Source organism: Symphalangus syndactylus, chromosome 2, assembly GCF_028878055.3.
Source record: "Symphalangus syndactylus isolate Jambi chromosome 2, NHGRI_mSymSyn1-v2.1_pri, whole genome shotgun sequence".
Lineage (NCBI taxonomy): Eukaryota > Metazoa > Chordata > Mammalia > Primates > Hylobatidae > Symphalangus > Symphalangus syndactylus.
This window is the reverse complement of record NC_072424.2, coordinates 14,607,327-14,623,651: the sequence shown is the minus strand read 5'-3', so window position 1 is coordinate 14,623,651 and position 16,325 is coordinate 14,607,327. Positions and strand designations below refer to the sequence as shown.

The 16,325-nt window shown below is 42.5% G+C and overlaps 1 protein-coding gene across 4 annotated transcripts in view; it reads right to left on the bottom strand.

The window, feature by feature from the left end:
• Positions 1–16,325, bottom strand: part of CPXM2 (carboxypeptidase X, M14 family member 2) — a 219,719-nt gene that overhangs the window by 79,602 nt on the left and 123,792 nt on the right. The window lies entirely within an intron of this gene.

Here is a 16,325-nt window from a genome sequence, read left to right as displayed (position 1 = left end):
CCACTGACGATGCCCATCTGTCCTTGTCTCCACAAGCATCACACAACAGTCTCAAACCTTCCAAGCTACCTTCACCTTTTGTTAAAAAAAGAGTTATCTATAAATTTGAATATAGCGTATAACACATCTTTAACTACGTTAATATTTTTATTAAGATTATTATCACTTTTAGTAGTGTTCTGATTCCAAGTTGCTTGGGTTTTTTGAGGTCTTCCCAAGAAGCTCCCTTACTTTCAGTGCACAAATTTTGCAGAATGTGAGGTTTCAAAGACTGGCATATTACCACAGAAACAGCTCTTTTGGGTGAGAAGAGCTCCATGGTTTTCCTCACACCCCACAGTTGGCTCTGATGTGAACGTCTCCTGTCATAATCACTTTCCACTGCACAGCATCATGTAGTTCCAGCAATCAGTACAAACATCTACTGGATGATGACAATGGGCCAGACACAATTCTAAACTACTATACTTGTTTTATTTCATTTAATCAACACTATGAGGTATCATTATTATTCCTGCTTTACAGATAAGGAAACTGAAGCATATGAAATCAAGTAACTTGATCTCGGTCACACAGAAAGTGGCAAAGTTCTTCGCTGCTAAGCTTACTCCCCTTTCAATGGCAGGAAGACACCACCTGGCAGGATTTTCATCTCCCCTGCAAGATTATGCTTCTGAGCATAGAAGGTTAAGAGCACTTCCCCGTTCACTCAGAGGTAGAATGAGGCTCCAAACCCAGGCATCGTAGTTACTATACTGTGCTACTAATAGCAGAAGAAAGGGAAGGGAAGTTGAAAGATATCAAAGCTAATAAATAAGTAGTGTAAGTAGTGGAGGTACAGGAACATTTAACAACGCAAAGGTAAACACTAAGAATGGTAATGAATCAGCTAAAATTGGAGGAGTAGAGGAAGGGGACAGGGTATGAAGGATTACACAAATTTAACCATTGTTCATAATAGGATGTTAATAGTATCTGAAGAAATATTGTATTGAGCATTATATAAAATTATAGTCATAATTTTATGACTATAAAATTAGAGACAGCAGAACAAAATTACAGGCCTTCTTAATTATCAGAGGAAACACAATCCTATGCTGATACACAAGAAACACACGAAGTGATTCAGAAAAGTTGAAATCGAGTTATGGACACACAGAAAGCATGCCAAGAATGCATTTGTAAAACCTGAAGGTGGACTTCAGGGCCAAAAGCATTAAGTCAGACAAATAATGGTATTACATTATTCCAAAAGACACAGCTCACAATAAGGCATTAAACAGTTATGAATATCTATGCACTAAAACATAGCATCGACATTAATGAAAAAAATTATAGAAAAAAACAGGGAGGGATAAAGACAAACTCTCTAGACTGTAATGGATCATTAGTATGAAGGAAACTAAATATCATAATTAATAAAGTAAATCTAATTAATAGACTTGAAGTTCTGTAGTCTAAAAACAAAAATCATCTTTCTTTTCAAGCATTCATGGAGCATTAACAGAAACTCTCCCTATTTTAGGCCTCAGAAGAAACTTCCAAAACATCAAGAAATTAGAAAGTAGAGACAACATTATCTGATGCAATGAGAAATGTATTAATAAAAATTAAAAATCCAAAAACCTCCCCCAGGGGAAATGTAAATCAGTCTCTTAGACAATCTTGGACTAAATAGAAAAATCAAATTGAAATTATAGAATATTTAGAAACAAATGATAATAAAAACATTATATCAGAACCAGTGGGATGAAGTCAAAGCAGCACTCAGAATCTCAAAACCTTACAAACTTACACTACTAAATTAGGGAAAAGTAAATGAATTAAGCATTCAACTCAGGAAGTTAATCAAACAATAAAATAAATCTGAAGAAAGCAAAAGAATTGTTTTTTTTGAAAAAAAATTAATAAAACCAATAACAGAAAATAGCTAAATAAGTAATTCTAATGAAGTCTTGTTTTTGTATTAAAAAAGAGAAAAAATGATATTATAAACCATTTAAAAAGGTAAAAAGCACAAATACCTAGAATAAAAATAATAAGAATAAAATAATCACTAATGAGAAGAAATTTAAAACTCTTTAAGAGACAATTTTGCTGAATCAAATACAAATATATTTAAAAACACAAGTGTTCTAGGACAATAGATTTTGTCCAAATCAACTGCAGAAACGACTGAAAATCTAAACAGATGGATAACCACAGCAGAAAGAGAAGAAGCCTCCTGAAACCATGCCTAAATGTATTCAGAACATAGAAAATGAAGGAAGATTTGATACCAAAAACCAACAAAGATTGCCCACCAAAAATAAACCTTTACCATACTGTCACGTGTGAATAGTGATGCAAAAATCATAAATAAAATAGTAGCAAACAATATCATTCATAATTGCTCAAAAAGACAAAATACTTAGATGTAAATCTAACAAAAGGTTTACAAAAAAGCATAGAAAACAGGACTCGCATGCTGAAAACTGTAAAATTCTGATGAAAGAAAACAAAGAAGATTTAAATAAATGGAAAAATATTCCATGTTCATGGACTGGAAGATTCAACATGGTAAAGATGCTGACTATCTACAAATGTACACACAGCTTTACTGCAATTCCTATCAAATTCCTAGTAGGATGTTTTTGTAGCTATAAACAAGATTATTCTAAAATTAATATAGAAAGGCAAAGGAGCAAGAATAGCTAAAACAATTTCTTAAAAGAATGAACTGGGAAAATCAGCCTCCCCAGTTTCAAGATATTATATAGCTACAGTCATTAGGACTGTATGATAGTAAGGGTTCTGTGGAACACAACAGAAAAATAAATCAGGGTGGGCAAGGTGGCTCACACCTGTAATCCCAACACTTGGGAAGGCCAAGGCAGGTGGATTACCTAAGCCCAGGAATTTGAGACTAGCCAGGGTAATATAGTGAGACCCTGTCTCTACAAAAAATTTTAAAAACAAAAATTAGCCAGATGTTGTGGTGCATGCCTCTAGTCCTTGCTTCTCGGGAAGCTGAGTCAGGAAGATTGCTTGGGAGGTTGAGGCTAAAGTGAGTCATGATCGTGCCACTGCACTATAGCCTAGGTAACAGAGCAAGACCTCATCTCAAAAAAAAAAAAAAGTTAAAGAAAGAGAAATAAATCCATATAAATATGTCCAACCAATTGTTTACAAGTGCAAAATCAATCTGATGGTGGAAGGATAGATCTTTTCAACAACTGGTACTGAAGCAATTAAGTATTTATAAGCAAAATAAACCAACTGATATGGTTTGGCTGTATCCCCACCCAAATCTCATCTTGAATTGTAGCTCCCACAATTCCCATGTGTCATGAGAGGGACCTGGTGGGATGTAATTGAATCATAGGGGCAGGTCTTTTCCATGCTGTTCTCATGATAGTGAATAAGCCTCATGAGATCTGACGGTTTTACAAAGAGGAGTTCGCCTGCACAAGCTCTCTCTTGCCTGCCACCATGTAAGATGTTCCTTGCTCTTCCACCATGATTGTGAAGCCTCCCCAGCCATGTGGAACTGTGAGTCAATTAAACCTCTTTCCTGGTTTCTCTGGTATGTCTTTATCAGCAGCATGAAAACAAACGAATACACAAACCTTGACCTAAATCTCACCTTTTATATAAAAATTAACTCAAAATGGATAATAGCATTAAATGTAAAACATAAAACAATAAAACTTTTAGAAGATAAAAGAAAGATCTTTGAGATCTAGGGCTTGATAAAAGAAATTCTTAAACATGACACCAAAAGCACAATTCATAAAAGCAGGAAATTGAACTTGGTTGAAATTTAAAACTTTTGCTCTGCAAAGTTGATGTGAAGCCAACCTAAGAAGACAGAAAGATAAAACATTGACTGGGAGAAAATATTTACAAACCACATGTCCAACAAAAGACATATATCAAAAATCTGCTAAATAAAGAACTCTCAAGAGTGAAAACATAAACAACGCAATTAGAACATGGACAAAAGACAGGAAGAAACATTTCACTAAAAAGGATATCTAGTTGGCAAATAAGCTCATAAAAAGACATTCAACATCGCTAGCTATTAAAGAAATGCAAATTAAGATGGCGATGAGATATCACTACGCACCTGTCAGAATGGCTAAAATAAAAAATAGTGGTAAGATTAAATGGTGGTGAGGATGCCCAGAAACTGGATCACTCAGACATTGCTGGTGCAAAGATAAAGTGAACAGCCACTCAAGGAAACAGTTTGGCAGTGTCTTACAAAACTGAATATGCAATGAATAGACAAATGTGTATAACCTATGTGGAAAAAAATTTTTTTTTTTTGAGACAGAGTCTCCCTCTATCGCCTCAGCCTCCCAAAGTGCTGGGATTATAGGCATGAGCCACTGCACCCAACCCAAACAAACAACAACAACAACAACAAAATTAAACACAAACATTACCAGGAGTAAAAAGAAATATCTGAACAAATGGAAAAGCCAACATCACGTCTTTAGAGAGGAAGACGTTGATCTCAGATATGCCGATTCTCCCTCAATCCCTCAAGTTAAGGCAGTCCCCTAAAAGATCAACAGAAATTTTTCATGGAGATAATTTGGACCTTATTGAAAAGTTTGTATGAAAAAGAATATAGCAAGACTAGCCAGAAAAAGTCTGAAAAGATTAATAAGGAGGAAGAACTAAGTCCATGGGATAGCAACACAATACACAGTATAGTAACCACAGCCATGTAGTTCTGGCAAATAAAAACAGAACAATGTGACAGAATAAAAAACCCAAAAGTAAACCCCACAATAGACAGGAATGTAGGCTATCCTGGGGGTGGCATTTCGGTTGAAAAAAATATGGATCATATAATAATGTTGGGATTTCCTGGAAGCCATTTGAGAAAAAAAAAAAAAAAAAAAAAAAAAAAGCTTGATATGTTACATATACCCTGCACCAAAATAAATTCCAGATGGTTCAAAGATGTCAATGTAAAAATTGAAATAATAAATGTACTAGAAGAAAATATAAGGAAAACTATTTATATTTAGAAGGAGTTTAAAGTATGACATAGCTTAAGAAACTGATGATATTAACCATATAGAAATTCAAAATTTTTGCACAGCAAAAGGTGCCATAAGCAAAGTGACAAGAAAGGGAATAATTGGGGAAAATATGAGTAGCTCAAATCTCAGTCAAATAATAATTTGGAGGGATGCAAGGTAAGATTGAGGAGCTACCTCAATCGTGGAGGTCTACCATGCTGGAGTTTCACAGCAATCACCTTGTTGGTTAGCCCCTCTCCCTCCAACTCCCCAAATCCGTGCAAGCAGCCATCATCAGCTACAGCAAACACCACCAGATGTGGCAAGTGGACAGAGTCAGTCACATAAAAGGAGCGCTAGTAGTCCCCAACCTTCATTTGTGCAAGGCACTGGCTGTTGCCCACCTCTACACACAAGTAGGGAAAGCACTATTAAATCCCTTTCTACTCAGAGCAAAGAGTCCCAAAAGCTTTCCTCATTTTTTAGGCCAGTTCTCTGCTGGAACCATGAGGAAGCTGGCTGCCTCCTCTTCCTGTCCATCACCTCCTGACAGCTGCATTTCAACAGGCTAGCGGGCTTGAATCTTACCCATGGCCAAATTATAACTTTGGGCAGGACTGCTGATTCCAGGAGGGCTGGGCTTGCCTTTTGCAGCTCCTGGGAATAATATGCAAAAAAAAAAAAAATGAAAATGTTATCTTATGTCTACAATAAGCATGGGTGCACACAGCACTTGAAACATGAGTATGCACTCATCTCTCTCTCTCTGTGTGTGTGTGTGTGTGTGTGTATGTGTGTGTGTGTCTTTCTCTCTCTCTTTCTTTGCTGGAACTCTAATCACACAGTTAAATGGCTCTGACATGTTCTCAGTACAGCCAAATGTGGGACACTGTGTGAACTGTTGATTTATTGGATTTTTCACTGTGGACTGGTTACCATGGCTTTTTGAGAATTCAGACCACAGGAGGAAATGCTGTAAACTTAGAAATATTATCTATTTTCCATTACCTCCAGTAAAAATATCTATCGGGCAGAGAGCTGGGGAAATGCCACTTTGGGGGCCAAGTCACATTAAATTTGGGTACAGGGTGAAGCAGGTCCTAAACAGCCCCAGTGCAGAGAACTAAAAGTACAAAGGTACTGAAAGCCCCCAAAATCTGGAATAGTTGCTTGAGGGACCAGGAAAAGAGAAACCCAAGAAAGAACTCGTAAGAATCCTAAAGAAGAGAGAGAAGTGGGTCAGCCCAGCCTCTGTCCAGTGTTCAGCAGGCACTGCCTACAGCTGGGAGCTCCAGGACCCATGACCCAATATCGGAAAGCCAGGCATAGAGGTGGCTGGTCAAGTCATTTCAGGACTTTCATGTGCCCTCGGCACTTTGCCTTTGTGGGCACCATTAATTTACTATTGCTGACACAAACTTAGTGGTTTAAACCACAGACATTTATTCTCTTATAGTTCTGGTGCTCAGAAGTCCTAAAATTGGGCTGCATTCCTTCTGTGGGCCCTGAGGAGAGTCCCTGTTCCTGACTTGCCTTTTCCAATGTCTACAGGCCACCCCTGCCTTGTTGTAGGTCTCCTCCTCCATCTTCAAAGCCAACCATAGCCAACCCCTTCTCAAGTTGCCATATCTCTGGTATTTCCTCCTGTCTCCTTCTTCCATATTTAAGAACCCCAGTGATTAGATTGGGCCCACCCAGATCATCCAGAAAAATCTTTTCTACCCTAAGGTCAAGCAATTAGCAGCCTTAATATCATCTGCAAACTTAATTCTTTGCCATGTAACCAACCATATTCACAGGTTCCAAGGATTAAGATAATGACATCCTGTGGGTGGAGGCTGGGGGAGGGGGTGCCAGGGGGGATTGTGGGGGTGGGGGTGGGGTGGGGTGCAGACTGGTGCAGGACAGTGGTGTGATTATTTTGCCAACCATGGGCCCCTTCCTCCAAAAAGAAAAGTTTTAAATATATTTTATGACTATGGTGGTATAAAGATGAATATATTAACATTACATATTAGAATGTTTTCTTCAACCTACAAGTTTGGGGGTTTTCTTTTCATTTTAAAAGAAATTAAATGCTTTCATGGGCCCCTAAAGGTCATGAGGCCCCAGGCACTGCATCTCCTGCATCTGAGGGGTAAGTCAGCCCTGGGGAAGCCATGCAATGGCCCCTGGCCCCAACTCAGAAGCACTCAGATGAAGCACACACAAGTCCAGGCCTGCGGAGGTGTCTACACTTGCACAAGCCTCACAACACAGGAGAAAGCCTTGAGCAATAGTGTTGTGGGGAGGGATGTGCACTGGACAGGGAGGGGGGGCAGAAAGGACAGGATTTTACTATGAGGAAAAGCGGGTGCTGTGGTTGAGTGTGTGTCCCTCCAAAATTCATATGTTGGAACCAAATCTCTAATGAGATAGTATTAAGAGGTGGGGCTAGGCTGGGCGCAGTGGCTCACACCTGTAACCCCAGCGCTTTGGGAGGTGGAGGTGGGTGGATCACCTGACGCCAGGAGTTCAAGACCAGTCTGACCAACATGGCGAAACCCCGTCTCTACTAAAAATAAAAATATTAGCCGAACATGGTGGTGCATGCCTGTAACCCCAGCTACTCAGGAAGCTGAGACAGGAGAATTGCTTGAACCCAAGAGGCAGAGGTTGCAGTGAGCCGAGCTTGCACCATTGCACTCTAGCCTGGGCAACAAGAACAAAACTCTGTCTCAAAAAAAAAAAAAAAAAAAAAAAGAGGTGGGTCTTTGGGGGAAGAGCAGAGCCCTCATGAATGGATTAGTGCTCTTACAAAAGAGGGTGAAGCTGGCACCTGGGTGACTTTTGCTTTTCCATCCTTTCCGCCATGGGAGGAGGACACAGAGTTCATCCCCTCTGGAGGATGCAGCAACAAGGCGCCATCTGGGAAACAAAGAGGAGCCCTCAAAAGACATGGAACCTGCCAGCACTTTGATCTCGGACTTCCCAAACGGTGAGAAACAAACTTCAACTATGTATAAGTTTCCCAGTCTAAGGTATTTTTGTTATAGCATCATGAACAGACTAAGACAGAAGGTTAAGCCATGTTACTTGGGCTTCCTAAACCTGTTTTCTTATGCATACAATGAGAGAAGAAAGGAACCCACGTGGGCAGGGTTACAATGAACAGCACAGGAGGTAACACAGGCAAAGTGCCCAGCCGCCCTGGTGTAGGGAACCCATGTGCTTTTATTTTTAAAAAGTTGCTGCCGGCCAAATTTATGCTAACAAAATACAGATGTGTCACAGGAATATTTTCATAAAATGTCAGATGCTACTTCTTAGCTGCAACATGATTCAGTTGCCAGGCCTTTCCCGGGTGCTCTCTAGAGGCACTGGGGATGCTGGAGGTCCCAGCTAGGGATAAATAGAGCTTGGAGGTGCTCAGAGGTAAGATGAGGCCACCTGGTAAATGAGAGAAGCTTCAGCTTATTGTGTCTCTGCCATGTGTCCAGACTGCACTCATGGCTTTCCACAGGCGTCTCACCAACACTCAGCAAGCTGAAAGAGTGAGGCATCTCCTCTTCCCACAGTCCAGGAAACTGAGGCTTGGAAGGGCAAGATGGCCACTGGCCCACCCACCTACTCAAGGCCGGTGGCAACTGCCTCCCAGTTAACGACACTAGGACCACACAGAGCAAGTGGGAGCCATCAGAGAACCGAGGATGTGGTCGGAGCATATTTCAGCTTAGCTGGAGAGAAGATAGAGGAATGGGGTAGGGGCAGTGCTGGCATGAGAACAGGACCCTCCACGAAAGGGAAGGAGATCCAGGAAAATGGCAGCAACAGCAGACTCCTACAGGGCACTTGCTACGTGCCAAGGACAATCTTAACTGCTTGATGTGAATTAACTCATTGAATCCCCGCAACAACCCTATGTGGTAGCTGCTATTACATCTCCATCTTACAGATGAGACTGAGGCCCGAAAGGCTCAGAAACAGGTTCAAGGATGTGCAGCTCAGTAGGTCTGGAATCCCAGTCTCACTCCAGAATCTGAGCTCTTATTCACTCTGACACCGGTGAAGACCTGGTAATCGGGGGACAGAGAGCAAAGGAGCAGAGCTGCATCCCCACAGGGTGTCCTGGAGCAGGTTTCCTCCCAGTGGTTTCTGCACTAAAGAGCCTCCACTATGCTAGGCGGACTCTGGCCTGTCTCCAGAGGAGACAGTGTCAGGAGGGGCTGGTCACAGAGACCTGCCCTGTGCAGGGCTCTAATCTAGCCCTGGAGATTCAAGGACAAACAACCCTGCCTGCTCCCCAGGAGCAACATCAGGGTAAGTACAAACAAATAGATAGGTGGTCAAATAAAGCCAAGAGAGGACATGAAGCAACTGAGGCTGGGTTTTAAAAGGTGGGCAAAGAAGGCCTCTGAGCACAAGGAGGGTTGTGCCTGCAGGCAGAGGAAATGGCAAAGTGCAAAGGCTCCAGGGCAGCAGCAGGCCTGGTGTGTTTGTGGAACAAAAAGGATGCTCCTGGGCCGGAGTGCAATGAGCAAAGGAAATGACATCTGATGGGCAGTAGGAGCCAGTCTCCATAGGCCTTTGTGGGTTGCTATAGTCTGGCTGTGTGACCTTTCCAAATGTTATGTGGAAATCTGATCCCGTGTTGGAGGTGCAGCTTAATGGGAGGTGTCTGGGTCACAGGGACAGATCCTTCATGAATAGAGTAATGCCCTCCTTGGTGGGGGTGCAGGGGGTGCTGAGTGACTTCTTGCTCTATTAGTTTCCCCAAGCTTCCATGACAGCTGGTTGTTAAAAGAAGCCTGGCACCTTTCCCCTCTCTCTTGCCTCCCCTCTCCCCATGTGATCTCTGCACACACCAGCTCCCCTTCACCTTCCAACTTGAGTGGGAGCAGCCTGAGGCTTTCACCAGATGCAGATGCAGGCACCATGCTTCTTGCACAACTGCAGAATCATGCGCCAAAAAAACCTCTTTTCTTTATAAATTATCCAGCCTCAGATATTCCTCTATAGCAATACCAATAGACTAAGACATGGGTCAAGGGGTGGGGGCATTAGCGAGCTAATCAGGGGAGGAGGCCCACAGCAAGGGGGCCTCCCCACGAAAAAACAGAGGGAAGCAAAGGCAGGGTGTGCCCAGCAACCATCTGGGGGGTTTCCTGGGGAGTCACAGCTGGGGAACAAGGACCCTCAAATAAAGCAGGGTGGAAGCTTCCAACCTGGAAAACACTCTAAAATTGTTTCCATTTCAGAGATTTCCCCATCTGAGAGCTCATGCCTTCATCATCAACACCCAGAAAGCCAAGAACGAGCCCCTTGTGAAAGCTTTATTTAATTTCAAATAACTATCCCTGCATTGCTGAAATTCAACATAAAATGCAGAAATGATTGCATGCCTGGCATTCTACTTGAACTTAGAGATGTTTTCATTAAAACCCTTCTATTTCATGCTAAACACTATGGTTCAGAAACTGACAGTTTTCAAAGAGGTTAGAAAGGAGTTTGGAAACTTCTCTCTCCCCAGCCCCCCGTAGGTGCCAAACATTTCATTTCACCCTTAAGTGAGGAGACACAGCATGACACATTCTGAAAACACACACACCCTCTTTCCCAAGAAGATGGGTGAATGATTTATAAAGTGCTGGCCTCACTTTGCACTCTGCTTCTGAGCTCCTGGACTGGCCCCGCGCCTTCTCTCTGCACTATGGCAGGCTACTGCCATGTGGGCCCAGGTCCCTTGGGAGGAACAAGGGGACACAGAGGCCAGGACAATACCTCAGGGGAGCAGAAAGCTGGATCCAGTGGAAGAGAAAGGGTGGACCTTGCTGAATGCTTCCTACTGTGAAAATGGGAACCTCAGCCAAAGGAGGTGTTTGGGGAGGCTCGGGCTCCCCCACACCCTGGACCAAGGTCCTCCAGCTGCTTCTGTATTTGCCTCTGCCCTTCTCACCTTCCTTTCCGCTTCTGCTAGACCCTACTGTCACTTCAGCTGCCTCCTCATCTCCTCTCCCCACCCTTGCAGGGTCCAGTGTCCCCTGGAGATCCCCGCAACAGGGACGGTGCTGAGTAGCCAGTCCTCAAGCCTCAAGATTCCCAGAAGTCTGCTCCTTTGGAACCTCCCCTTGGCTCCATCTCAGCCCCTTGAACCCTGACCCCAGTCGTCAACTCCACTGTCCCGTGGGGTCCTCAGATAGGGACATTGTCTTCCCCTGCCAATCCTCCGTCACTTCTGAAGCCTCATCTCCCACAGCGGCTCCTGAACCTGCCCTGCACCTCCAGGTAATCAGCCCTCTAGCTTGAATTCCCGCCCCGCCAGCCTTGAGTCTCACAGTCCCCCGCTCCTGACACAGTTTGTGCCACCAGTGCCACAATGCCCTTATTCCTGATCTCCTCCAGCTGCAACTGCCACCAACGCCACTGCCCCTAGTGAACATACCACCAAGTGTGCCCAAAAGGACAGTGACAATTCCACATCTCCAACACCCACAGAGCCCTCTCTGCAACTGGAGGAAGATGCTGTCTATCCTTTATCTCAATGCAGATCTTACATTCTCTGAGTTTCCAGCCCCGAATCCTGTCACATCCCCCGGCTGCAGAGGACTCCACCTCCTACTTCACCAAGAATGTGAAACCCTCTGGGGTGAAGGCTTGGAACACCCCGAGCACTGCTCCCCATCTTCACTATATCAGGGTATAGGAGAACTTCCTCCTTTTCAGGTGAGCCCCTGCCCCAGTTTCAGCCCCTCAGGGACCTGCCCCATCGGCCACCCCCCACCAACTTTCCCTCCACCTGGATCTTCCCCCAAGGTGAGATTTCAGGGTAAAGGAGACCCTCCTCCTTTCCAGGTGAGCCCCTGTCCCGGAGTCAGCCCCTCAGGGACCTGCCCCATCAGCCTCCCCCCACTAACTTTCCCTCCACCTGGATCTTCCGCCCAGCCAAGAAACAGCCAGATTCCCAAGAAGCAAGGAGGGAAATTCACCTTTCTTGTCCTGGTTTTCCTTCTGATGTTGGCATTTTACCCACTCCTTTCCTTCACCATCAGAATTCTCCAAAGAAAAGCCGAACGTGGAACTCCTGCTAAGACTTACCATTGCCAAACAGAAAGCGAGCATCTCAGCGCTGAGCCCGTCCTTGTGCTCTCAGGCACAGAGCCTGGCTCACAGCAGAAGTTCCATCCATCTTCCTCTCATTAGCCTAACTCGCTCTTACAAAGTCAGCCAACCAGCTAACCTTCCTCAGCCCTCACCTCACAAACTTATTAATCAAATCACTGCGCCACTTAAAGGACAAATGCACAGACTTCAAGATATACAGAGAATCATTTTGTTGATTAAAGAGCTAAAATTGAAAAGATTTGGTTACCTCAAACTGCCTGTATTTATTCCAAATCATTAGAAGCATCTATTCACCTCAAGCAGAATAATTAACTTTTCAATCATCACATTGGTTATAACTGTTAACACTCATATATCTAATATACTTTCTGTCATTAGGGAAATAAAAGACTGCTTTTCATTAGTATACTAACATTGCACAAAATTATAATGCAGTAGGTAAGGATATTTCATAATTGTGAGAAGCATAAATTATTCAATGTCATTAAAACTGGTTGTTTTAATGACATTGAATAATTTATACTTTTAATGATATTGGATAATTTATATTTGTATAAGTTATTGTATTACTTTCAAATAGTATGAATTATTTGGAAAACTAATAAAACTGCGGTTGTAGAACTTATCATCAACTTGGTTATGAGCTTGTGTCAGGACTGCGGTGGCTGAGCCTCGTGATTTCACTGCTTCATCTCTCCCATTTGTCTCCCAGGTCTCACAGCAGCTCCCCTGTGCCCATTTACCATGGCATGCGCCTTGCTGAGTCTAGTAGACCCATGACGGTGTTGGACTCTTCCACTAGATTGAAAGCTCCCTGCAGGCAGGGCCATTTCTTGCTCACTTTTATATCCCTAGTGCTTATTATAGAGCACTTGATAACATCATAGGAATGAATTAATAGACATCTAGAGAGCATCAGAAACAAATAAGATTATGAATGTTCATTTTAAAATTCCAACTACAGGGCAAGGCATGGTGGCTCATGCCTGCAATCCCAGCACTTTGGGAGGCCAAGGCGGGAGGATGACCTGAGGTTAGGAGTTCAAGACCACCTGGCCAACATGGTGAAACCCCGTGTCTACTAAAAATACAAAAATCAGCTGGGCACAATGATAGGTGCCTGTAATTCCAGCTACTCAAGAAGCTGAGTATCACTTGAACCTGGGAGGTGGAGGTTGCAGTGAGTCGAGATCACGCCTCTGCACTCCAGCCTGGGCGTGTTTTTTAGACTCCATCTAAAAAATAAAATAAAATAAAATCCAACTATAAATGTCTTATAAAGGAAAAGTATATTTCTTAAGTGTATATTGTAACTCCAACTGCTAGTCAAGTCTTTCTGTATTTCGATAGCCAGCTAGAAGCCACTCGGAACAGCAACATCCATTTGGAAAAATCTACCAGGCTGGCAAGTTCTTCCCTTTCCATTTCTAAAACATTACTAACCAAAATGCAACATGCTGTGAGACCAGGGTACGCTCTGCACACTTAGCTAGAAAACTCAGACTCTAATTCCAACTCTGCCATGGCTTGTCTTGGTGTGAATTCCACTTCTGCCTGCGACCCTGCAGGACCTGGGAAGCGGCAACGGGCACCGGGGAAGTGTGCAGGATAGTAACCTGTGCAGACCACCCTCAAGCTGTTTACTAGACTCTTACACACAGATACTTCCACCAATTTGTCCTCTAGGGGTGTTCCTGTGAGGGAGAAGAGGGGAGGACCAGGCAGATGACTGTCCCCAAATCCTCAGACTCATGCAAAGCAGCTTTCTCTGTCTATATTTTCTAAATATTTCCAAGAAAGATTTTATTTGAGAGAAGAATCTATACCTAAAAATAAAGCTTGAAAACCACAGTTACAGATAAACCCAAAGACGTGTGGCAGGAACAGCCACCACTTACTGTGCGCTTATTATGTGCTGGGTCATTTAAAACATCATAATTTCATTTTACCCTCACCACATCTTTATGAGACAGAGAGTAGTTATCCCATTTTTAGGGAACAGGAAACTGAGGGTCACAGAAGCAAAATCTCAAAACCAGCAAGGGCCTAAAGCCCTGATGCGGCGACTGCTCTACAGGAGCCGTCCAGCTCCAGACACTTGTGGCTTCTCAATCTTCTCTTCCTGAAACCCTCCACATTCCCCCCTTACATGTATAATATAAATAAATGCTCATTCATGTATCATCATAGATCAATTAACTCATTATCATTCCATGTGAATGAGTCTTTGTCAACTCTTTACTTCATATTGATACCCATTCATTAAAGAGTTATTTCTTGTGCATCTAATAGGTGCCTGGTTCTGGGTAAGGTCCCAGGAATAAAGACTGCCAAGACATGGATCTGCCATCAAGGGAATCACAGACTAGCGGGAAGAAATATGAAAACCAAACAATAGACATATAAAAAAATGATACCATAGCCATCTGTACTGGGAGCAGTGTGGGGACAGGTCATGGCAAGAGAGAAAGGGAGATAACTATTGCCTCCTTTACTGTTAGTATTTAATGATACTCATTTTTGACATGTCTTCTGGACATACTGAGATAGAAAAAGGCTCAGATACCAAGATGTATCCTCATCCCATTTCCTCTTCAGTCCTCGTTGGAGACAGTACTATTCCCGGAGATAAGACAAACCAAAACTCATCAGGTTTCTTTTCATTGTTTCTGGAGAATAATTTGGCTTGAAATACATTTTTAAAAAGTAACTCTTAAAGTAATTCTATCCCTGGCCTTCCCTCTGAGATGTTCCCTTACTGTCTGAGCTGAGGAAAGATACTGTTCCACTGCAATTCCTTGCTTATCCCAAACCTTCTTGTGTTTCTAGTTGAAATGGAATGTGAGCTTTATACCTACCTTTCACTTATTTTCTAGTCCAATAATAACCCGACTACTGGGTCTCTAAGGACAGTGGTCAGACAGCTTAACATGCAAGCATTAAGGCAAAAATCCCCATGGATAATCTCAAACCAGGCTTTTGTTTTAAGTTTCCATTTTTTCTTGAGCAACCCAACTGCCCCCATAAATTCTTGCCTTTCAGAATATCAACAGTGAAAACAATTGTCATGGTAATAAGCTACTGCTAAAAGCAAAATGCGTACCGCAGAGCAAAAATCAGCATATACATACACAAAAGCGACTGAAATGCAAGGCAAATAAAATGTGATACACAAAATGGCATAAATGCATAATCAACTGTTGTCAAAATGCACAAATTATTTGAGCTCTGAAAATGTATTCAAAGAAAAGAATTCAAATGAAGAAAAAGTATGAAAATGCTTTCTCACAATATGATATATGATAATAGAAAACTGGGACAGTGATGGAGGTGTGGCTGAGTAAATTACAGGCCATTAAAAATAATCATTATGAAGGCTGAGTAACAGCATGAAAAACGTTACTGGTATGTCTTTAAGTTAAAAATAAAATAACTGGATATGTAACATTAGTGCAATATGGGGGGGGAAATCTGTTAGCATAAGGACCACAGAATCATGCATAATGTTTAAAATTTTTCTGGATGTTATAATATTGTCTTTACAGTAAAAAAAAAATTCAGAATAAAATAGATGATGAGTCACTGCCTGACAATTGTCACTGGATAAGAAAGTCCCCTTTGCAGGGACAATGACAGGTGGTTAAATGTGAGCACAGATGCCAGGTTCATCTCACTTCTCCCACTTTATTTATTAATGTTGACCTTCCAGAAATTAAAATTAATCTAGTCAGCAAATTAAACTCTGATTTTATTTGGTTGCCAACAAGTAATTAGTAAATGTTGAAAGATGCCAAGACATGAGCTTTGAGAGTGCAGTATAGATGGGAGGGTTGGGGACGGCTGCAGACGGGAGGGATCTGAGCTCACAAAGATCACAGTTTCCTAATGTTCGCGCATGGGGCATTTGTGATCTTGGCTTCTCAATGTCGGCAGATGTTAGAAGAATTTGAAGATTTCTTGTATAAGTTCAGAAAGCACCCGAGGTCCTGCTGACCCTACTGCACCCCTCCACAAAGCCCCCAAGCTCTGCATAGCCACCGTCCACACGGCCGGAGCCACACAACATCCCTCACGGATGCAGCTCTGCCTCCGTCTGCACAACCAGCCCTGAGCCGAGGTCGACAGGGTGATTTTGTTCATGTATTTTTGCTTGCTTGTTGTAAAATAAACATAACATAAAATTTATCATTGTAACCATCTTTAACT